The sequence below is a fragment of the Oncorhynchus mykiss genome, chromosome 18 (genome assembly GCF_057628025.1).
Source record: "Oncorhynchus mykiss isolate SJ-2025 chromosome 18, ASM5762802v1, whole genome shotgun sequence".
Lineage (NCBI taxonomy): Eukaryota > Metazoa > Chordata > Actinopteri > Salmoniformes > Salmonidae > Oncorhynchus > Oncorhynchus mykiss.
The window spans coordinates 67,732,685-67,756,172 of NC_143039.1; the positions used below are offsets into that span (position 1 = coordinate 67,732,685).

General features: G+C 46.8%; 1 pseudogene across 1 annotated transcript in view; it reads right to left on the reverse strand.

Moving 5' to 3' along the window:
• The window catches only part of LOC110496641 (syndetin-like), a 91,113-nt pseudogene that overhangs the window by 61,850 nt on the left and 5,775 nt on the right, over positions 1 to 23,488 (reverse strand). Inside the window, exons 2-3 of the transcript XR_016488602.1 lie at positions 5,274 to 5,372; positions 911 to 1,050 (exon numbers count right to left, since the gene is read on the reverse strand). The product of XR_016488602.1 is annotated as a syndetin-like (transcript). The remainder of the gene's footprint in view (positions 1 to 910; positions 1,051 to 5,273; positions 5,373 to 23,488) is intronic.

A 23,488-nucleotide genomic window follows, 5' to 3' on the forward strand; every position in this document is an offset into this window, starting at 1 on the left:
CCACTTAAATACGATCATTTATCTCATAAAAAAAGGTCTACGCCGGACTGCCGGACTGAGAAAATGAACGTGTCTCATTCTCTCCATCCCTCTCTCCCTCAGAGAGGAGGGACATTTTCTGCTTGGTTAGAGTACAATATGAGCGCTTGGGAGTCGTGTGTCTGAGTGTTTATCAAGTCAACGGAGTAGCAGGGATTTCTACTGGTGTGACCTAAATATTTTATTTTAGCTCTTTAATAAACAACACAATATATGGTAATTCCCTTAGTGGGCATCTAGCCAAGCTTATAAGATCTTCTCCAAGTCTGTCCAAAGCTGTACTCCACCACAGATTGACGCTATGTTTGTTTACTGCACCAGACTGATAGCTTATTAAAGATACAGTATTAAATCGTCACCTAGATATTACATAACAGTGGCTGATGTTTTTCCTTGGTCACCTGAACTTCAAACAAGGAAATCCTTTATTTGTGTTAATGAGACCTGACCAGGAAAAACTCTGGCCCCAATCATAGCCTGATTCCAGGACCCAAAGTTTTACCAGGCCAGGTAGTCACAATGGTGCTAAAAAAAACCTGGCCCTGCACATAACATAAGAAGAAGAACTAAGAAGACACAAATCCTAGGTACGGTCTTGGTTGGCCTTGCTAAGAAGACACAAATCCTAGGTAAGATCTTGGTTGGCCGTGCTAAGAAGACACAAATCCTAGGTACGGTCTTGCTTGGCCTTGCTAAGAAGACACAAATCCTAGGTAAGATCTTGGTTGGCAGTGCTAAGAAGACAGAAATCCTAGGTAAGGCCTTGGTTGGCCGTGCTAAGACAGAAATCCTAGGTAAGGTCTTGGTTGGACGTGCTAAGAAGACAAATCCTAGGTAAGGTCTTGGTTGGCCAGCTAGCTAGCATCCTTACCGTGCAGAGGTCCCTGTACTGCATCTTCTGGAACTTGTGCCGGTGTTGCCTACGCAGAGCTCCACGTATCCCAGAACCACCTGGAACACAGTGTTGTGGATGGCCTGGCTGAAGTGCATGTGGACTTGGTCCATGGACGTCTATGGAGAGAGGCACAGGGAAACAGATTATTACGGGGGATGGATAGTGTTGTGACATGGCATGAACACCAGCACAGTCAAAGGGTTCCATCTGAGATGTAGCCCAAACTACATTCATTAAATGTTTGCTCCTCGGCCCTTTATCAAAAAACTAAACCAACCCCAGAGACAAATCTGGCCCTTATTTTCCTTGAAATACTGTGCTAAATAAAGAGCTTTATTTTTCCTCTGTGATTGGTTTCTCACCCAGTGTCTGATCATGAATCAACGTCAACACAATAGCACAGAGAGGAATGTTATGCATCTGTAGATTGGCCAATCAGCAGGTTAACGGCGTCTTTACCGCTGAACTGGAGGCAGTTCTAAGTGATTAAGAACTGCACGGGATGTTCCCCAAATCACCCCCTATTCACTACATAGCACACTCCACCAGAGCCCTATACTCTGTTCAAAAGAAGTGCACTATATAGTGAATAGTGTGCATTTGGGAAGCAAACATGGAAACACAACCACTCGCTAACAAGTACTTCTGAATGTACCAGGTACCGACAGATGAGTCCATTAGACAAGTGGAATAATGCAAGTAAATAAATGCAAACAAAAATAATCGTAAAGACAAGGTGTAAACAGTATTGCTCAGCAGTGTCCCAAATGGCACCCTATTCCCTATATAGTGCATTACTTTTGACGAGAGCACATTTGCACTATATAGGGAATAGGATGTCATTTGGGACGCGTGCCTAGACTCATTAAGCTAATGGCGGCACACAAGGCTGAGCCACACAGAGAGGAGCAGAGAGCTGCTTGTTCACCCGAAGGAAAAGGAATTTATATCAAACTGAACACAGCCTCGCTATGATGAGACCCTTTCAGCTTTGAAGCCCTAAAGTCACCAATGTTCTGTGTGCATAGATAAGGGAGTGGGACACAAAATACAAAAGTGTGTGTGATGTGTGTGTGTGTGTGTGTGTGTGTGTGTGTGTGTGGGCATGCATGCGTACGTGCAATTACCCACACAAAGAGTGAAAGGGTCTTGAGCCAGGCCAACAATAGGTCCTTGAGTTTCAGAGCCGGCACTATTCTCACTACTCAGCCCAGCCTTTGAAGAAGGTGTTTATCATTATGGAGAGCACAACCATTGTGATTGTGGATAGCCTACTCTAAAAAGCTGATGATCTGCAGATGACGCAGTCTCTGAAGCTAAGGGCCACTCTCGCCTCATGGCTGAGGGCTGTCAATCATACAGAGACACTGATCATCACGTCAGCATGTTTCTGTTTTCCACATGAGTAGCTCCGTATAAATGGGAGAAATACACATGGCATGGGAATTGGTAGACAATCTCTTTATGGCTTCTCTAACTAACCTCTTTCATTCATCACCATCATTATACAGTGTATGGTTTTGATGAGTTGGTAAATAGACATTTGATTGGCCAACAGGAATTCTTTCCCAGTGTTGCTATCTGTCTCCCAGGAAGGCAGGTCGCTCCAGAGAGCACTGCGGGGTGGTCTTCACTTCATCCTTCACACAGTTACTGAGTCAGACTGACACACAGAAAAGAATCCCGCAGCAACAAGACATGTCAAATCATTATGTGGATTATATTTGTAGAGGTTGATACATTTTTTGTTACGGCAAATCAAAATGACAAATGTTAGAATACTTAAAAACTTGAATACACTACAAGATTGCATTTCCTGCTGCGTATTTAGTCCAGACACTGACAGTCCCATGAACAAAGCATTTAGTCCAGACACTGACAGTCCCATGAACAAAGCATTTAGTCCAGACACTGACAGTCCCCTGAACAAAGCATTTAGTCCAGACACTGACAGTCCCCTGAGTAAAGCATTTAGTCTAGACACTGACAGTCCCCTGAAACAAGCATTTACTCCAGACACTGACAGTCCCCTGAACAAAGCATTTAGTCCAGACACTGACAGTCCCCTGAACAAAGCATTTAGTCTACACACTGACAGTCCCCTGAACAAAGCATTTAGTCCAGACACTGACAGTCCCCTGAACAAAGCATTTAGTCCAGACACTGACAGTCCCCTGAGTAAAGCATTTAGTCTAGACACTGACAGTCCCCTGAACAAAGCATTTAGTCCAGACACTGACAGTCCCCTGAGTAAAGCATTTATTCCAGACACTGACAGTCCCCTGAACCAAGCATTTAGTCCAGACACTGACAGTCCCCTGAACAAAGCATTTAGTCCAGACACTGACAGTCCCCTGAGTAAAGCATTTAGTCCAGACACTGACAGTCCCCTGAGTAAAGCATTTAGTCCAGACACTGACAGTCCCCTGAGTAAAGCATTTAGTCCAGACACTGACAGTCCCCTGAGTAAAGCATTTAGTCTAGACACTGACAGTCCCCTGAACCAAGCATTTAGTCCAGACACTGACAGTCCCCTGAACAAAGCATTTAGTCCAGACACTGACAGTCCCCTGAGTAAAGCATTTAGTCTAGACACTGACAGTCCCCTGAACCAAGCATTTAGTCCAGACACTGACAGTCCCCTGAACCAAGCATTTAGTCCAGACACTGACAGTCCCCTGAACAAAGCATTTAGTCCAGACACTGACAGTCCCCTGAGTAAAGCATTTAAAACAAATATACCATCTTGCAGACAGTTGGGTGGGGAGCTTTACTAGTGATAATGGAAAAGCTTCACTAGGGATTACAGACCTGTGATTCCGTGTTGGTAGTGGGGGGAGAAGACAGTGTAAAAACTACAAGACACTTCCCTCAGCATGGGGAGAATAATATTAACCCAGGTATGACTCATCACTCCTGATCCACACAGAGAGAGAGAGAGAGACAGAGACAGGAGAGAGGAGAGAGAGGGATAGAGGAGAGAGGGATAGAGGAGAGAGGGATAGAGGAGAGAGGGATAGAGGAGAGAAGGAGAGAGGAGAGAGGGATAGAGGAGAGAGAGGGATAGAGGTGAGAGGGATAGAGGAGAGAGGGATAGAGGAGAGAGGGATAGAGGAGAGAAGGAGAGAGGAGAGAGGGATAGAGGAGAGAGGGATAGAGGAGAGAGGGATAGAGGAGAGAGGGATGGAGAGAGAGGGATAGAGGAGAGAGGGATAGAGGAGAGAATGAGAGAGGAGAGAAGGAGAGAGGAGAGAAGGAGAGAGGAGAGAAGGAGAGAGGAGAGAGAAACAGGGAGTACAATACAGAGGAAAGGGGGGTGACTCAGAAATCAATCACCACACATCAACTGAGAGAGAAGGGAGACAGGCAGTACTTAGGTAAAAAATACTTTAAAGTACTACTTAAGGAGTTTTTTGGGCTATCTGCACTTTACTATTGATATTTTTGACTACTTTTACTTCACTACATTCCTAAAGAAAATAATGTACTTTTTACTCCATACATTTTCCCTGACACCCAAAAGTACTCATTACATTTTGAATGCTTAGCAGGACAGGAACATGGTCCAATTCACACACTTATCAAGAGAACATCCCTGGTCATCCCTACTGTCTCTGATCTGGTGGACTCACTAAACACAAATTGTTTGTTTGAAAATGATGTCTGAGTGTTGGAGTGTGCCCCTGATTATCCGTACATTTAAAAAAGAAGAAACATTTTCCGACTGGTTTGCTTAATATAAGGAATTTAAAATTATTTATACTTTTACTTTGATACTTCAGTATATTTTCACGATTACATTTACTTTTGATATTTAAGTATATTTAAAACAAAATACTTTTATAATTTTACTCAAGTAGTATTTTACTGAGCGACTTTCACTTTTACTTGAGTCATTCGGTTAAGGGATCTTTATTTTTACTCAAGTATGACAATTGGGTACTTTTCCACCACTGGACAGGTATAGAGAGAGAGAGAGAGAGAGAGAGAGGGGAGGGATAGAGAGAGGGGAGAGAGAGAGAGGAGAGAGAGAGAGAGAGAGAGGGGAGAGAGAGAGAGAGGGGAGAGAGAGAGCGAGAGAGAAAGAGAGAGAGAGGAGAGAGAGAGAGGGGAGAGAGAGAGAGGAGAGAGAGAGAGAGGGGAGAGAGAGAGGGAGAGGGAGGGTGAGAGGGGAGAGAGAGAGAGAGAGAGAGACATTGTGGGAAAAAAGGGGAGTCGGGGAGGGAGACCAATATAGACAGAAGAGGGGGAGAGAAAGTGGGGACTGGAAGACAAAATGATGAGGACAGAAGCCGTCAGAGCAGGGCAGATATCTGTTGACAGAGGTTGGATCTCTCACCTGGCTCTTTCCCAAGACGGTGTACGCCAGCTGAACTCTGGTGTAGTGGGAGACGTCAAAGTGCTTGCAGGTTTTGGACAGGGCCACATCCAGCTGCTCCTGTTGGGTGGGTAGAGGAGGAGGGGAAGGGAGGGATGGAGGAGAGAGGGATTAGAAGTGTTAAGACCAGGGATTTGGACATGAATCAACTCCTAGGGCCAAGACAATTAGCAACAGCTGCCATAGCGGAGGGCTGAGGCCGCAGTCTTTAAGCCAGCGTCCCGAATTGTATACTATTCCCTATATAGTATACTACTTTTGACCAGGACCCAAATAGCTCTGGTCAAAAGTAGTGCACGATGTAAGGAATTGGCTGGCATTTGGGACGCAGGCTAAATGTCAGTCACAGAGAGCCAGGGAGAACCAGGGGGAAGAGAGATACGCACTCAGCCTCCCCCAAGGTCAAAGGAGCCCCACCATTGATGTTAAACAGAGCTGCTGGCTGAGATAAATACAGGGAGACAGGTCGGGTCGAAGGATGAAGAAGACTACATTTTATTTACAGCAGAAAATGTAGTTAATGTACTTCTGTCTAACAATGGAAAGTAGAGAAAGTATATTATAAAGTAATATCACACTACGGAAGTTTCATTTGAGAAACCAAAATACTGTACATTCTACTAATTTTATAATTACAGTATAGTATGTTCAATGTACATTGAGATATGAAAATACTGTAGATTTGACTTTTTTCCAAATACCAAATACTTTTTAATTGTGAATATAAACTCAACAAAAAAATAAACGTCCTCTCACTGTCAACTGCATTTATTTTCAGCAAACTTAACATTTGTAAATATTTGTATGAACATAACAAGATTTAACACCTGAGACATAAACTGAACAAGTTCCACAGACATGTGATTAACAGAAATAATGTGTCCCTGAACACACCTCCAAATCGATCCCCCTCCAGAGTTCAGACCTCGGTGTAACGCTCATTCCTTCGACGATAAACGCGAATCCGACCATCACCCCTGGTGAGACAAAACTGCGATTCGTCAGTGAAGAGCACTTTTTGCCAGTCGTGTCTGGTCCTGCGACGGTGGGTTTGTGCTCATAGGCGACGTTGTTGCCGGTGATGTCTGATGAGGACCTGCCATACAAAAGGCCTACATGCCCTCAGTCCAGCCTCTCTCAGCCCATTGCAGACAGTCTGAGCACTGATGGAGGGATTGTGCGTTCCTGGTGTAACTCGGGCAGTTGTTGCCATCCTGTACCTGTCCCGCAGGTGTGATGTTCGGATGTACCGATCCAGTACAGGTGTTGTTACACATGGTCTGCCACTGCGAGGACGATCAGCTGTCCGCCCTGTCTCCCTGTAGCTCTGTCTTAGGCATCTCACAGTACGGACATTGCAATTTATTGCCCTGGCCACATCTGCAGTCCTCATGCCTCCTTGCAGCATGCCTAAGACACGTTCACGCAGATGGGCAGGGACCCTGGGCATCTTTCTTTTGGTGTTTTTGAGAGTCAGTAGAAAGGCCTCTTTAGTGTCCTATGTTTTCATAACTATGACCTTAATTGCCTACCGACTGTAAGCTGTTAGTGTCTTAACGACCGTTCCACAGGTTCATGTTCATTAATTGTTCATGGTTCATTGAACAAGCATGGGAAACAGTGTTTAAACCCTTTGCAATGAAGATCTGTGAAGCTATTTGGATTTTTACAGATTATCTTTGAAAGACAGGGTCCTGAAAAAAGGGGGGTTTCTTTTTTTGCTGAGTTTATATGTACATGAACGGATCTATATTACAGTAACTATGACAGACTGAAAAGAGGGTGGTGCTAACAGTAAAATATGATTGGTGAATTTACACAAATTTATTTTATTCAGATGGCTGGCTACATTGCATTTCCATAGAGGCCCGGGTTGAGAGAGGAGTCTTATGTATGGTAGAGAAAGCAAGATTAGAGAGCATGATGAGAAAAATGTTTTGAGGATTCACGGAGCTAAAGCTACCAGGAGGAGCATCACGCAAGACTTCCAAATTACATCTATCCAGCAGATCAATGTTGAGACCAAGACACCGCTCCCAGCAGGGAAGGTGTCACTCTCGCTCTGTGTGTGTGTGTGTGTGTGTGTGTGTGTGTGTGTGTGACCATGAGCTCTCAGAGGAGTGCATTTACTCATAGTCAAGCTATGTGTCGGCGTGTGTGAGTACACGCGCGCATGTCATACATTCACATGGACCCCAGGTAATGAACCTCCCTAAGCGTGGATGTTGGAAAATTGTACTGAATACCATTCTCCAGACATAATTATTAAAATATGGCTTTAATTAAATGGATAATATTAACTATGTTTACCATTCTAGCAGTAATGGCTTTTTGAATATGTCAATATGTAGCAGGGAGAACTGAAAAATAACAACTCAAAATCTCAAGACAAAACACGTTTTCTCTCTTTTTAGACGTCGGCTTTAAGAAAATGACATGGAATATTTCATATGTTTAGTATCAAACAACCTTTGAGATGTGTGACAAATCACAGTGTACTCAATCAATAGAAATAGTAAGAAAAGCTCCTATGTGTAAAGAGCCGTGATGGAACACATCCAGAAACAAGCACATGTATGTCTCCTCACCGGAGACCAGGGTTCCATCCTTGTGGTCTCTTCTCAACGCTCAGCCTCTCCCGCCTTTTCATTACGGTCTCAATAAAGCATAAAAATACTGAAGGTTAGGGTGGATTTCCACTATTTTTCAAATGAAAAATAAGAACAACGAGAAAAGAAAAGCTCCTACATACCTCTATCTGCTCAAGAGTGTCTTGTAGCTTGGAATTCAAGGGAGAGGACATTGTTAGGTCAGTTCCCTGCTGATCACCTAAACACGAGTCAAGGCTTCACTTGGACTCTATCAGTGACCTAGAACGCTAATGTATCACTCATTCTTATATCCTGATATCCTTATATCCTAGTGCTGAGCGACTAGTGCTTTTTGAGGTCGGTTTGGTTTCGGTCAGATGTTTATTTTTTTAAGTAATCACGGTTGTCGATTTCATTTTCAAAGTCGTGTTTTTGAACATTAAATGCATTATGAAATAATGACTTTACAATGATTTTAGAGCTTTTTAATGGACCTTCTAAAGCCAAAAATAGTGAACATTCCATTGCCGAAACATGTAAAATATCCCATTGTCTCTGTCAGGTCTACATTGGGTAGACATCAATAGAGAAATAGGAAATTAATTAATTAACATTTTATTTGATTTATTTAGCTAACCTGCCTAGCTAAAGAATGCTGCAGAGCTGTCTGACAAAATCATTTTACTATTTCTTTAAAGTAGATAAAGGCTAACTTATCACAAACGGTCTATATCCCTATCTCGTCATTGTGTTGTGTACATTCCTCTTTCAGGCGTAAAAGTGTGTCTATCCACAGATCTGTATATAATGACGACATGGCTCATGTCTCCGCCCTAACAATGAGAGTTGTTGTCCAAAAGGCAGGAAGACCGGCGACAAGCTTAGGTCCAAAATAAGCCATAGAAATGAACTGGGCTTATTTTGGACAGATTTTGGAGAGAGTGAAACCTCTCACTTCGCCGTCTCTTCTCTGATCCTTCTATGTCAGAGTGGGAAAAAACAGGCGTAATGGTCATTGTAGCTAATTACCACGTTTCTGCGCCAAACTAGGTTGAATATTTGCTTATTGAAAACTACAACTCCCTTGCACCCAGTGTTCAACATAGTTCTTCATTTCTCTCGTGAATGATTTGATATCTCTCTAGAGAAACGTAGCATTGGGCTCACTAAAAAACCGAACTAAATAGAATTCAAGTAATTGAACTGACGTTGGTCAATTAGTTGTTTAATAACCAAAACAATGAAGAATGCTCAGCACTAACACATAGAGACAGGAATGGAGCCATTGTCCATTTTGTATGGAGTAACACAGCCTTTCCCAAATGATATTTCCTAACCCATTACCATGTCCTTCTCTAGTGAATGGCAACAACACCTTGAACACCTGCGTGTGGTGTAGTCTAAGTGCTTGAATTGCTTCGCGAACCTGCCATTTATGACAAAGAACATTGTGTCAATACTTGATCTAGTCTTTATTGGTTGTTTCCTTCTTGCAGTTGTTGTTGTTCTTTCAATAGCTGTCTTAAGTAAAAGTAAGATTGGATAAAACTGAAAGCATCTGCTGAATAAGAAGTATTATTGCTGGTCCTGAACTGTGCCGACACATGAGATGCTATGTTATTCCTTTACTGAGGTCTCTTTCAGGTCAACTCTATAACAGAACACTTAGGATGAGTCTCAAGAGGACACAACGCCCTTAGGGAGTGTTTGTGTTGCTTGTGGCTGAGCTTTAAATCGCTGCTAAAGCACTTCACCCATGGTAGTGGCAGAGACAGGGCAGGCAGACTTCAGCCATGGTAGTGGCAGAGACTTCAGCCATGGTAGTGGCAGAGACTTCAGCCATGGTAGTGGCAGAGACTTCAGCCATGTAAGGGAATACATTAGTGGCAGAGACAGGGCAGTCAGAGACTTCAGCCATGGTAGTGGCAGAGACTTCAGCCATGGTAGTGGCAGATACAGGGCAGGCAGAGACTTCAGCCATGGTAGTGGCAGAGACAGGGCAGGCAGACTTCAGCCATGGTAGTGGCAGATACAGGGCAGGCAGAGACTTCAGCCATTGTAGTGGCAGAGACAGGGCAGGCAGACTTCAGCCATGGTAGTGGCAGATACAGGGCAGGCAGAGACTTCAGCCATGGTAGTGGCAGATACAGGGCAGGCAGAGACTTCAGCCATGGTAGTGGCAGAGACAGGGCAGGCAGACTTCAGCCATTGTAGTAGCAGATACAGGGCAGGCAGACTTCAGCCATGGAAGTGGCAGAGACAGTGCAGGCAGACTTCAGCCATGGTAGTGGCATGTAATTAGTTTAGGTTAAAGAGGCAACATAATACAGACACCACTGAGTCTTAAGTTACAAGGCTGTCTTCTCTTGTCTGCGGTTTTAACCAAATCAGCATCCATGATTAGACCCACCTATTGCATAATTAACCATATTTGCTGACCTCTTTCAGAACCAAAACTTTTAGAGTTCAAAAGTGTCATGGCAAAAGTGTGGTAGTTCAGACAGCTATACTATGGGTAACATCCGTGGAAGGCTATTTAGGGTCTGAACTAAAGCTCTGGAATGGAGAGTGTATGTTGAATCTGACAAAAATGGAGATGTCTATGTGAGAATTTACACGGAGTATACCAAACATTAGGAACACCTTCCTGATATTAAATTGCACCCTCCTTTTGCCCTCAGAACAGCCTCTATTTGTCGGGTAATGGACTTTATATTGTGTCGAAAGCGTTCCACAGGGAAGCTTGCCCATGTTGACTCCAATGCTTCCCACAGTTGTGCCAAGTTGACTGGATGTCCTTTGCGTGGTGGACCATTCTTGACACACACGGGAAACTGTTTGCGTGTGACAAACCGAGCAGAGTTGCAATTCTTCACACAAACCGGTGCGCCTGGAACCTACTACCGTACCCCGTTCAAAAGCACTTAAATCTTTGGTTTTGCACATTTCCCCTCAATGGCACATGTACACAATCCATGTCTTAATTGTCTCAAGGCTTAACATTCCTTATTTAACCTGTCACCTCCCCTTCATCTACACTCATTGAAGTGGATTTAACAAGTGACATCAATAAGGGATCATAGCTTTCACCTGGATTCACCTGGTTGGTCTCTGGTCTCTGTCATGGAAAGAGCAGTAGACTCAGTGTATGTCAAGGCTGGAGATGTCAGATCTCATAACACGAGACAGTCATGTTCTATCACATGACACGAGACAGTCATGTTCTATCACATGACACAAGACAGTCATGTTCTATTACATGACACGAGACAGTCATGTTCTATCACATGACACAAGACAGTCATGTTCTATTACATGACACGAGACAGTCATGTTCTATCAAATGACACGAGACAGTCATGTTCTATCAAATGACACGAGACAGTCATGTTCTATCAAATGACACGAGACAGTCATGTTCTATCAAATGACACGAGACAGTCATGTTCTATCAAATGACACGAGACAGTCATGTTCTATTACATGACACGAGACAGTCATGTTCTATTACATGACACGAGACAGTCATGTTCTATTACATGACACGAGACAGTCATGTTCTATCACATGACACGAGACAGTCATGTTCTATCACATGACACAAGACAGTCATGTTCTATCACATGACACGAGACAGTCATGTTCTATCACATGACACAAGACAGTCATGTTCTATTACATGACACGAGACAGTCATGTTCTATTACATGACACGAGACAGTCATGTTCTATCACATGACACAAGACAGTCATGTTCTATCACATGACACGAGACAGTCATGTTCTATCACATGACACAAGACAGTCATGTTCTATTACATGACACGAGACAGTCATGTTCTATCAAATGACACGAGACAGTCATGTTCTATTACATGACACGAGACAGTCATGTTCTATTACATGACACGAGACAGTCATGTTCTATCACATGACACGAGACAGTCATGTTCTATCACATGACACGAGACAGTCATGTTCTATCACATGACACAAGACAGTCATGTTCTATCACATGACACGAGACAGTCATGTTCTATCACATGACACAAGACAGTCATGTTCTATTACATGACACGAGACAGTCATGTTCTATCACATGACACGAGACAGTCATGTTCTATTACATGACACGAGACAGTCATGTTCTATCAAATGACACGAGACAGTCATGTTCTATTACATGACACGAGACAGTCATGTTCTATTACATGACACGAGACAGTCATGTTCTATTACATGACACGAGACAGTCATGTTCTATCACATGACACGAGACAGTCATGTTCCATCACATGACACGAGACAGTCATGTTCTATTACATGACACGAGACAGTCATGTTCTATCAAATGACACGAGACAGTCATGTTCTATTACATGACACGAGACAGTCATGTTCTATTACATGACACGAGACAGTCATGTTCTATTACATGACACGAGACAGTCATGTTCTATCACATGACACGAGACAGTCATGTTCCATCACATGACACGAGACAGTCATGTTCTATTACATGTTCTATTACATGACACGAGACAGCCATGTTCTATTACATGACACGAGACAGTCATGTTCTATTACATGACACGAGACAGTCATGTTCTATCACATGACACGAGACAGTCATGTTCTATTACATGACACGAGACAGTCATGTTCTATTACATGTTCTATTACATGTTCTATTACATGACACGAGACAGTCATGTTCTATTAAATGACACGAGACAGTCATGTTCTATTACATGTTCTATTACATGTTCTATTACATGTTCTATTACATGACACGAGACAGTCATGTTCTATTACATGACACGAGACAGTCATGTTCTATTACATGACACGAGACAGTCATGTTCTATTACATGACAAGGCCATTGTGATGTGTGTGAGGAAAAGCTTGGACACGTCTGGGCTTTAGGCTGCCTGTGAGACAGCTGACCAGCAGGCTGCCTGACTAGAAAGCCTCATGTTGGAGTCACAGCACAGCACTGAGTCAAAGTAGGAGAGGTCAGGGGACAGGGCCGGGGACGGACAGGAGGGAGAGGGGTGAGAGGGGCAGGGGTGAGGGGGGTGACACTGCAAATTGACAGTTCATCAATATCCATCACCCCAATGCCTCAACTGGAAAATTAAACATTTAATGGGTGGGTACCAGGTATGGTTAAGAGAGGGGTGGAAGGAGAATCTGCAGTGAACCTGTCATGGCGTTTTGAGCTGGCAGCCACCCAAGCCCGGAGACGTTTGCCCTCAATTCGCCAGAGCACCCCAGTGGGGGGAGAGGAGGAGAGCAGCCCCGCTGAGGCTGGCGCTCTCAAGCATCCCTGTCATCTCTATTGATCCCTGCTGCACTCCAGATCTCCAGGCCCTAACCTGTGTGTCAGCAAAATAGGTGGGATCGAGCCGGTCAGGTTTGTAGTTCAGAGACTACATCCCAAATGGCACCCTATTCCCTTTATAATGCACGACTCCAAGAGTATGTGGACACCCACTCAAATTAGTGTATTCGGCTATTTCAGCCAAACCTGTTGATGACAAGTATATACAAATCAAGCACACAGTCATGCAATCTCCATAAACAAACATTGGCAGTAGAATGCCCGTACTGAAGAGCTCAGTGACTTTCAAAGTGGCACCGTCATAGGATGCCACCTTTCCAACAAGTCAGTTCGTCAAATCTCTGCCCTGCTAGGGCTGTCCCGGTCAACTGTAAGTGCTGTTATTGTCAAGTGCAAACGTCTAGGAGCAACAAATTGTCACAACTGAGTTCCAAACTGCCTCTGGAAGCAATGTCAGCACAAGACCTGTTCGTCGGGAGCTTCACGAAATGGGTTTCCATGGCCGAGCAGCCGCAGACAAACCTAAGATCACCATGTGCAATGCCAAGTGTCGGCTGGAGTGGTGTAAAGCTAGCCACCATTGGACTCTGGAGCAGTGGAAACATGTTCTCTGGATAGCATAGTGCCAACAGTAAAGTTTGGTGGAGGAATAATAATGATCTGGGGCTGTTTTTCATGGTTCTGACTAGGCCCCTTAGCCCCTCTACAGCATACAATGATATTCCAGACGATTCTGTGCTTCCAACTTTCTGGCAACAGTTTGGGGAAGGCCCTTTCCTGTTTCAGCATGACAATGCCCCCATGCACAAAGCGAGGTCCATACAGAAATGGCTTGTCGAGATCGGTGTGAAAGAACTTAACTGTCCTGCACAGAGCCCTGTGTGAACACCTTTGGGTTGAATTGGAACGCTTACTGCGAGCTAGGCCTAATCGCCCAACATCAGTGCCACACCACACTAATGCTTTTGTGGCTGAATGGACGCAAGTCTCCGCAGCAATGTTCCAACATCTAGTGGAAAGCCTCCCAGAAGAGTGGAGTCTGTTATAGCAGCAAAGGGGAGACCAACTCCATGTTAATGCCCATGATTTCAGAATGAGACATTCGACAAGCAGGTGTCCACATACATTTGGTATGTCCTGCACTCCCAAATAACATTACAACACAGTTCTTCAAAAAGCACCCTGGTCAAAAGTAGTGCACAATATAGGGAATAGGGTGCCATTTGTCACTCACACATAGTCTTTAGAAAATTTGAATGTCCAGGCAGCCTCACACCAGCTTTCCGTTCTGTGGTCTTCAGCAGTTCAGTGGATGACGGGGAAATGCCAGCTCTGACATGCATTGCTGTACTCAATAGACAAAAGGGCCACTGCTCCCTCTCTCCAAGCCAATACTACGTGGTAGAGCACTGCTCCCTCTCTCCATGCCAATACTACGTGGTAGAGCACTGCTCCCTCTCTCCAAGCCAATACTACGTGGTAGAGCACTGCTCCCTCTCTCCATGCCAATACTACGTGGTAGAGCACTGCTCCCTCTCTCCATGCCAATACTACATGGTAGAGCACTGCTCCCTCTCTCCAAGCCAATACTACGTGGTAGAGCACTGCTCCCTCTCTCCATGCCAATACTACGTGGTAGAGCACTGCTCCCTCTCTCCAAGCCAATACTACGTGGTAGAGCACTGCTCCCTCTCTCCATGCCAATACTACGTGGTAGAGCACTGCTCCCTCTCTCCAAGCCAATACTACGTGGTAGAGCACTGCTCCCTCTCTCCAAGCCAATACTACGTGGTAGAGCACTGCTCCCTCTCTCCAAGCCAATACTACGTGGTAGAGCACTGCTCCCTCTCTCCAAGCCAATACTATGTGGTAGAGCACTGCTCCCTCTCTCCATGCCAATACTAGGTGGTAGAGCACTGCTCCCTCTCTCCAAGCCAATACTACGTGGTAGAGCACTGCTCCCTCTCTCCAAGCCAATACTACGTGGTAGAGCACTGCTCCCTCTCTCCAAGCCAATACTACGTGGTAGAGCACTGCTCCCTCTCTCCATGCCAATACTACGTGGTAGAGCACTGCTCCCTCTCTCCAAGCCAATACTACGTGGTAGAGCACTGCTCCCTCTCTCCAAGCCAATACTATGTGGTAGAGCACTGCTCCCTCTCTCCAAGCCAATACTACGTGGTAGAGCACTGCTCCCTCTCTCCATGCCAATACTACGTGGTAGAGCACTGCTCCCTCTCTCCAAGCCAATACTACGTGGTAGAGCACTGCTCCCTCTCTCCAAGCCAATACTATGTGGTAGAGCACTGCTCCCTCTCTCCAAGCCAATACTACGTGGTAGAGCACTGCTCCCTCTCTCCAAGCCAATACTACGTGGTAGAGCACTGCTCCCTCTCTCCAAGCCAATACTACGTGGTAGAGCACCGCTCCCTCTCTCCAAGCCAATACTAGGTGGTAGAGCACTGCTCCCTCTCTCCAAGCCAATACTATGTGGTAGAGCACTGCTCCCTCTCTCCAAGCCAATACTACGTGGTAGAGCACTGCTCCCTCTCTCCAAGCCAATACTACGTGGTAGAGCACCGCTCCCTCTCTCCATGCCAATACTATGTGGTAGAGCACTGCTCCCTCTCTCCAAGCCAATACTACGTGGTAGAGCACTGCTCCCTCTCTCCAAGCCAATACTACGTGGTAGAGCACCGCTCCCTCTCTCCAAGCCAATACTACGTGGTAGAGCACTGCTCCCTCTCTCCAAGCCAATACTACGTGGTAGAGCACCGCTCCCTCTCTCCAAGCCAATACTACGTGGTAGAGCACTGCTCCCTCTCTCCATGCCAATACTACGTGGTACAGCACCGCTCCCTCTCTCCATGCCAATACTACGTGGTAGAGCACCGCTCCCTCTCTCCAAGCCAATACTACGTGGTAGAGCACCGCTCCCTCTCTCCAAGCCAATACTACGTGGTAGAGCACTGCTCCCTCTCTCCATGCCAATACTACGTGGTAGAGCACCGCTCCCTCTCTCCAAGCCAATACTACGTGGTAGAGCACCGCTCCCTCTCTCCAAGCCAATACTATGTGGTAGAGCACCGCTCCCTCTCTCCAAGCCAATACTACGTGGTAGAGCACTGCTCCCTGTCTCCAAGCCAATACTACGTGGTAGAGCACCGCTCCCTCTCTCCAAGCCAATACTACGTGGTAGAGCACTGCTCCCTCTCTCCAAGCCAATACTACGTGGTAGAGCACCGCTCCCTCTCTCCAAGCCAATACTACGTGGTAGAGCACTGCTCCCTCTCTCCAAGCCAATACTACGTGGTAGAGCACTGCTCCCTCTCTCCAAGCCAATACTACGTGGTAGAGCACTGCTCCCTCTCTCCAAGCCACGGCAACGTGGTAGAGCACTGCTCCCTCTCTCCAAGCCACGGCAACGTGGTAGAGCACTGCTCCCTCTCTCCAAGCCACGGCAACGTGGTAGAGCACTGCTCCCTCTCTCCAAGCCACGGCAACGTGGTAGAGCACTGCTCCCTCTTTTCAAGCCAATACTACGTGGTAGAGCACCGCTCCCTCTCTCCAAGCTACGGCAACATGGTAGAGCACTGCTCCCTCTCTCCAAGCCAAGGCAACGTGGTAGAGCACTGCTCCCTCTCTCCAAGCCACGGCAACGTGGTAGAGCACTGCTCCCTCTCTCCATGCCACGTCAACGTGGTAGAGCACTGCTCCCTCTCTCCAAGCCAATACTACGTGGTAGAGCACTGCTCCCTCTCTCCATGCCACGTCAACGTGGTAGAGCACTGCTCCCTCTCTCCAAGCCAATACTACGTGGTAGAGCACTGCTCCCTCTCTCCAAGCCAATACTACGTGGTAGAGCACTGCTCCCTCTCTCCACGCCAATACTACGTGGTAGAGCACTGCTCCCTCTCTCCAAGCCAATACTATGTGGTAGAGCACCGCTCCCTCTCTCCAAGCCAATACTACGTGGTAGAGCACTGCTCCCTCTCTCCAAGCCAATACTACGTGGTAGAGCACTGCTCCCTCTCTCCATGCCAATACTACGTGGTAGAGCACCGCTCCCTCTCTCCATGCCAATACTAAGTGGTAGAGCACCGCTCCCTCTCTCCATGCCAATACTACGTGGTAGAGCACCGCTCCCTCTCTCCAAGCCAATACTACGTGGTAGAGCACCGCTCCCTCTCTCCAAGCCACGGCAACGTGGTAGAGCACTGCTCCCTCTCTCCAAGCCAATACCACGTGTTAGAGCACCGCTCCCTCTCTCCAAGCCACGGAAACGTGGTAGAGCACTGCTCCCTCTCTCCAAGCCAATACCACGTGTTAGAGCACTGCTCCCTCTCTCCAAGCCACGGCAACGTGGTAGAGCACAACTCCCTCTTTTCAAGCCACGGCAACGTGGTAGAGCACTGCTCCTTCTCTCCAAGCCACGGCAACTTGGTAGAGCACTGCTCCCTCTCTCCAAGCCACGGCAACGTGGTAGAGCACTGCTAACTCTTTTCAAGCCAATACTACGTGGTAGAGCATCGCTCCGTCTCTCCAAGCCACGGCAACGTGGTAGAGCACTGCTCCTTCTCTCCAAGCCACGGCAACTTGGTAGAGCACTGCTCCCTCTTTCCAAGCCACGGCAACGTGGTAGAGCACTGCTCCCTCTCTCCAAGCCAATACTACATGGTAGAGCACTGCTCCCTCTCTCCATGCCAATACTACGTGGTAGAGCACTGCTCCCTCTCTCCAAGCCAATACTACGTGGTAGAGCACTGCTCCCTCTCTCCAAGCCAATACTACGTGGTAGAGCACTGCTCCCTCTCTCCATGCCAATACTACGTGGTAGAGCTCCGCTCCCTCTCTCCAAGCCAATACTACGTGGTAGAGCACCGCTCCCTCTCTCCAAGCCAATACTACGTGGTAGAGCACCGCTCCCTCTCTCCAAGCCAATACCACGTGTTAGAGCACCGCTCCCTCTCTCCAAGCCACGGAAACGTGGTAGAGCACTGCTCCCTCTCTCCTAGCCAATACCACGTGTTAGAGCACTGCTCCCTCTCTCCAAGCCACGGCAACGTGGTAGAGCACAACTCCCTCTTTTCAAGACACGGCAACGTGGTAGAGAACTGCTCCTTCTCTCCAAGCCACGGCAACTTGGTAGAGCACTGCTCCCTCTCTCCAAGCCACGGCAACGTGGTAGAGCACTGCTAACTCTTTTCAAGCCAATACTACGTGGTAGAGCACCGCTCCGTCTCTCCAAGCCACGGCAATGTGGTAGAGCACTGCTCCTTCTCTCCAAGCCACGGCAACTTGGTAGAGCACTGCTCCCTCTTTCCAAGCCACGGCAACGTGGTAGAGCACTGCTCCCTCTCTCCAAGCCAATCTACGTGGTAGAGCACTGCTCCCTCTCTCCAAGCCACGGCAACGTGGTAGAGCACTGCTCCCTCTCTCCATGCCACGGCAACGTGGTAGAGCACTGCTCCCTCTCTCCAAGCCAATACTACGTGTTAGAGCACCGCTCCCTCTCTCCAAGCCACGGCAACGTGGTAGAGCACTGCTCCCTCTTTTCAAGCCACGGCAACGTGGTAGAGCACCGCTCCCTCTCTCCAAGCCACAGCAACGTGGTAGAGCACTGCTCCCTCTCTCCAAGCCACGGCAACGTGGTAGAGCACTGCTCCCTCTCTCCATGCCACGTCAACGTGGTAGAGCACTGCTCCCTCTCTCCAAGCCAATACTACGTGGTAGAGCACTGCTCCCTCTCTCCAAGCCACGGCAACGTGGTAGAGCAGTGCTCCCTCTCTCCATGCCACGTCAACGTGGTAGAGTACTGCTCCCTCTCTCCATGCCAATACTACGTGGTAGAGCACTGCTCCCTCTCTCCAAGCCAATACTACGTGGTAGAGCACCGCTCCCTCTCTCCAAGCCAATACTACGTGGTAGAGCACTGCTCCCTCTCTCCAAGCCAATACTACGTGGTAGAGCACTGCTCCCGCTCTCCATGCCAATACTACGTGGTAGAGCACCGCTCCCTCTCTCCATGCCAATACTATGTGGTAGAGCACTGCTCCCTCTCTCCATGCCAATACTACGTGGTAGAGCACCTCTCCCTCTCTCCATGCCACGTCAACGTGGTAGAGCACTGCTCCCTCTCTCCATGCCAATACTACGTGGTAGAGCACCGCTCCCTCTCTCCATGCCAATACTACGTGGTAGAGCACCGTTACCTCTCTCCATGCCAATACTACGTGGTACAGCACCGCTCCCTCTCTCCATGCCAATACTACGTGGTAGAGAACCGCTCCCTCTCTCCATGCCAATACTACGTGGTAGAGCACTGCTCCCTTTCTCCATGCCAATACTACGTGGTAGAGCACCGCTACCTCTCTCCATGCCAATACTACGTGGTAGAGCACTGCTCCCTCTCTCCAAGCCAATACTACGTGGTAGAGCACCGCTCCCTCTCTCCATGCCAATACTACGTGGTAGAGCACTGCTCCCTCTCTCCAAGCCAATACTACGTGGTAGAGCACCGCTCCCTCTCTCCAAGCCAATACTACATGTTAGAGCACTGCTCCCTCTCTCCAAGTCAATACTACGTGGTAGAGCACTGCTCCCTCTCTCCATGCCAATACTACGTGGTAGAGCACCGCTCCCTCTCTCCATGCCAATACTACGTGGTACAGCACCGCTCTCTCTCTCCATGCCAATACTACGTGGTACAGCACCGCTCCCTCTCTCCATGCCAATACTACGTGGTAGAGCACCGCTCCTTCTCTCCATGCCAATACTACGTGGTAGAGCACCGCTCCCTCTCTCCATGCCAATAATACGTGGTAGAGCACTGCTCCCTCTCTCCAAGCCAATACTACGTGGTAGAGCACTGCTCCCTCTCTCCAAGCCACGGCAACGTGGTAGAGCACTGCTCCCTCTCTCCATGCCACGTCAACGTGGTAGAGCACTGCTCCCTCTCTCCAAGCCACGGCAACGTGGTAGAGCACTGCTCCCTCTCTTCAAGCCACGGCAACTTGGTAGAGCACTGCTCCCTCTCTCCAAGCCACGGCAACGTGGTAGAGCACTGCTCCCTCTCTCCAAGCCACGGCAACGTGGTAGAGCACTGCTCCCTCTTTTCAAGCCAATACTACGTGGTAGAGCACCGCTCCCTCTCTCCAAGCCACGGCAACGTGGTAAAGCACTGCTCCCTCTCTCCAAGCCACGGCAACGTGGTAGAGCACTGCTCCCTCTCTCCAAGCCACGGCAACGTGGTAGAGCACTGCTCCCTCTCTCCATGCCACGTCAACGTGGTAGAGCACTGCTCCCTCTCTCCAAGCCAATACTACGTGGTAGAGCACTGCTCCCTTTCTCCATGCCACGGCAACGTGGTAGAGCACTGCTCCCTCTCTCCATGCCACATCAACGTGGTAGAGCACTGCTCCCTCTCTCCAAGCCAATACTACGTGGTAGAGCACTGCTCCCTCTCTCCAAGCCACGGCAACGTGGTAGAGCACTGCTGCCTCTTTTCAAGCCACGGCAACGTGGTAGAGCACTGCTCCCTCTTTTCAAGCCACGGCAACGTGGTAGAGCACTGCTCCCTCTCTCCAAGCCACGGCAACGTGATAGAGCACTGCTCCCTCTCTCCAAGCCAATACTACGTGTTAGAGCACTATTACCAAATAAATCAAAGCAAGAGGGATAATTGGCTCTCACTTTTCTCAGCTTATTCTCCTGCATGTGGACACAGACACCAACGCAAGTACGCATGCAATCACTCAGGCAAGCAAGCGCACACACGCACACACACACACACACACACACACACCATCCTCTTTCAAAGTGTTCTCAGCCCGCCATCATCCAATGAAATAGATTCGGATACATCGTCATTCGCTGTCTTTAACAAATGGAAGGTAGAATGAGGAACTCTTGTTAGACACCATGTTGTACGACCTAACTATAGCATCTTAGAATTACATGCAGTGACAGCAGTTACACCGCCATTCTCTCAGGAAAGATGTCTGACCTTCACACTGCCTCTTTCTGCTGTCCTTCACCTATGTGAGAATGTTGTTCATTGACTACAGCTCAGGGTTCAACACCATTGTTCCCTCCAAGCTCATCACTAAGCTAAGGAACCTGGGACTGAACACCTCCCTCCGCAACTGGATCCTGGACTTCCTGATGGGCCGCCCACAGGTGGTAAGGGTAGGCAACAACACAACCGCTAAACTGACCCAGAAGTTTACATACACTTAGGTTGGAGTCATTAAAACTCGTTTTTCAACCACCCCACAAATTTCTTGTTAACAAACAATAGCGTTGGCAAGTCAGTTAGGACATCTACTTTGTGCATGACACATGTAATTTTCCAACAATTGTTTACAGACAGATGATTTCACTTATAAGTCACTGTACCACAATTCCAGTGGGTCAGAAGTTTACATACACTAAGTTGACTGTGCCTTTAAACAGCTTGGACAATTCCTGAAAATGATGTCATGGCTTTAGAAGCTTCTGATAGGCTAATTGACAGCATTTGAGTCAATTGGAGGTGTACCTGTGGATGTATTTTAAGGCCTACCTTCAAACTCAGTGCCTCCTTGCTTGACATCATGGAACAATCCAAAGAAATCAGCCAATACCTCAGAAAAAAAAGTGTAGACCTCCACAAGTCTGGTTCAACTGCACATGGGGACAAAGATCGTACTTTTTGGAGAAATGTTCTCTGGTCTGATGAAACTAAAATAGAACTGTTTGGCCATAATGACCATCCCAACTGTGAAGCACGGGGGTGGCAGCATCATGTTGTGGGGGTGCTTTGCTGCAGGAGGGACTGGTGCACGTCACAAAATAGATGGCAACATGAGGAAGGAAAATGATGTGGTTATATTGAAGCAACATCTCAAGACATCAGTCAGGAAGTTAAAGCTCCTCTAGTGACACCCCATCCCGTGAAAGGGACCGTTGTCATCATCTGACACTAATTAGCATAACGCAACGGACATACATTTTCCTAGAAAATATTCCTATTCATGAAAATCACAAGTGAAATATATTGGAACACAGATTAGCCTTTTGTTAATCACCCTGTCATCTCAGATATTCAAAATATGCTTTACAGCCAAAGCTAGACAAGCATTTGTGTAAGTTTATCGATAGCCTAGCATAGCATTATGCCTTGCTAGCAGCAGGCAACCTTGTCACGAAAATCAGAAAAGCAATCAAATTAAATCGTTTACCTTTGATGAACTTTGGATGTTTTCACTCACGAGACTCCCAGGTAGATAGCCAAAGTTAATTTTTTCCCTAAATATAATTTTTGTAGGCGAAATAGCTCCGTTTGTTCTTCACATTTGGCTGAGAAATTGACCGAAAATGCGGTCACAACAACGCCGAAAAATATTCCAAATTAGCTCCATAATATCGACAGAAACATGGCAAATGTTGTTAATAATCAATCCTCAAGGTGTTTTTCAAATATCTATTCGATAATATATCAACCGGGACAATTGGTTTCTCAGTAGAAGCGATTGGAATAATGGCTACCTCTGTATTTTACGCAATAATTTCTTGGGAGCATCAGGTGACCACTTGCGCAATGAAGCCGCCTACGGGTATTCTTCAACATAAATGCGTAAAACTACGTCACAATGCTGTAGACACCTTGGGGAATACGTAGAAAGCGTAATCTGGTTGATAGGGCATTCACAGCTCAATAGGGACGCATCGGAACGCAGGGCTTTCAAAAGATGAGTCACTTCCGGATTGGATTTTTCGCAGGCTTTCAGCTGTAACATCAGTTCTGTTATACTCACAGACAATATTTTTACAGTTTTGGAAACTTTAGAGTGTTTTCTATCCTAAGCTGTCAATTATATTCTAGCATCTTGTCCTGACAAAATATCCTGTTTAATTTGGGAACGTTATTTTTCCAAAAATGAAAATACTGCCCCCTAGTACCAACAGGTTAAAGCTTGGTCGCAAATGGGTCTTCCAAATGGCCCCAAGCATACTTCCGAAGTTGTGGCAAAATGGCTTAAGGACAACAAAGTCAAGGTATTGGAGGTGCCATCACAAAGCCCTGACCTCAATCCTATAGAAAATGTGTGGGCAGAACTGTGTATTTATGATTACGTGTTTTACTTTTTGAATTGTTCTCTATGCATTGTAGGGAAATGCCAGTAAGTATTTCACTGTTAGTCTTCAGCTGTTGTTTACAAACTATGTGACAAACACAAGTTGATTGGATTTGAAAAGT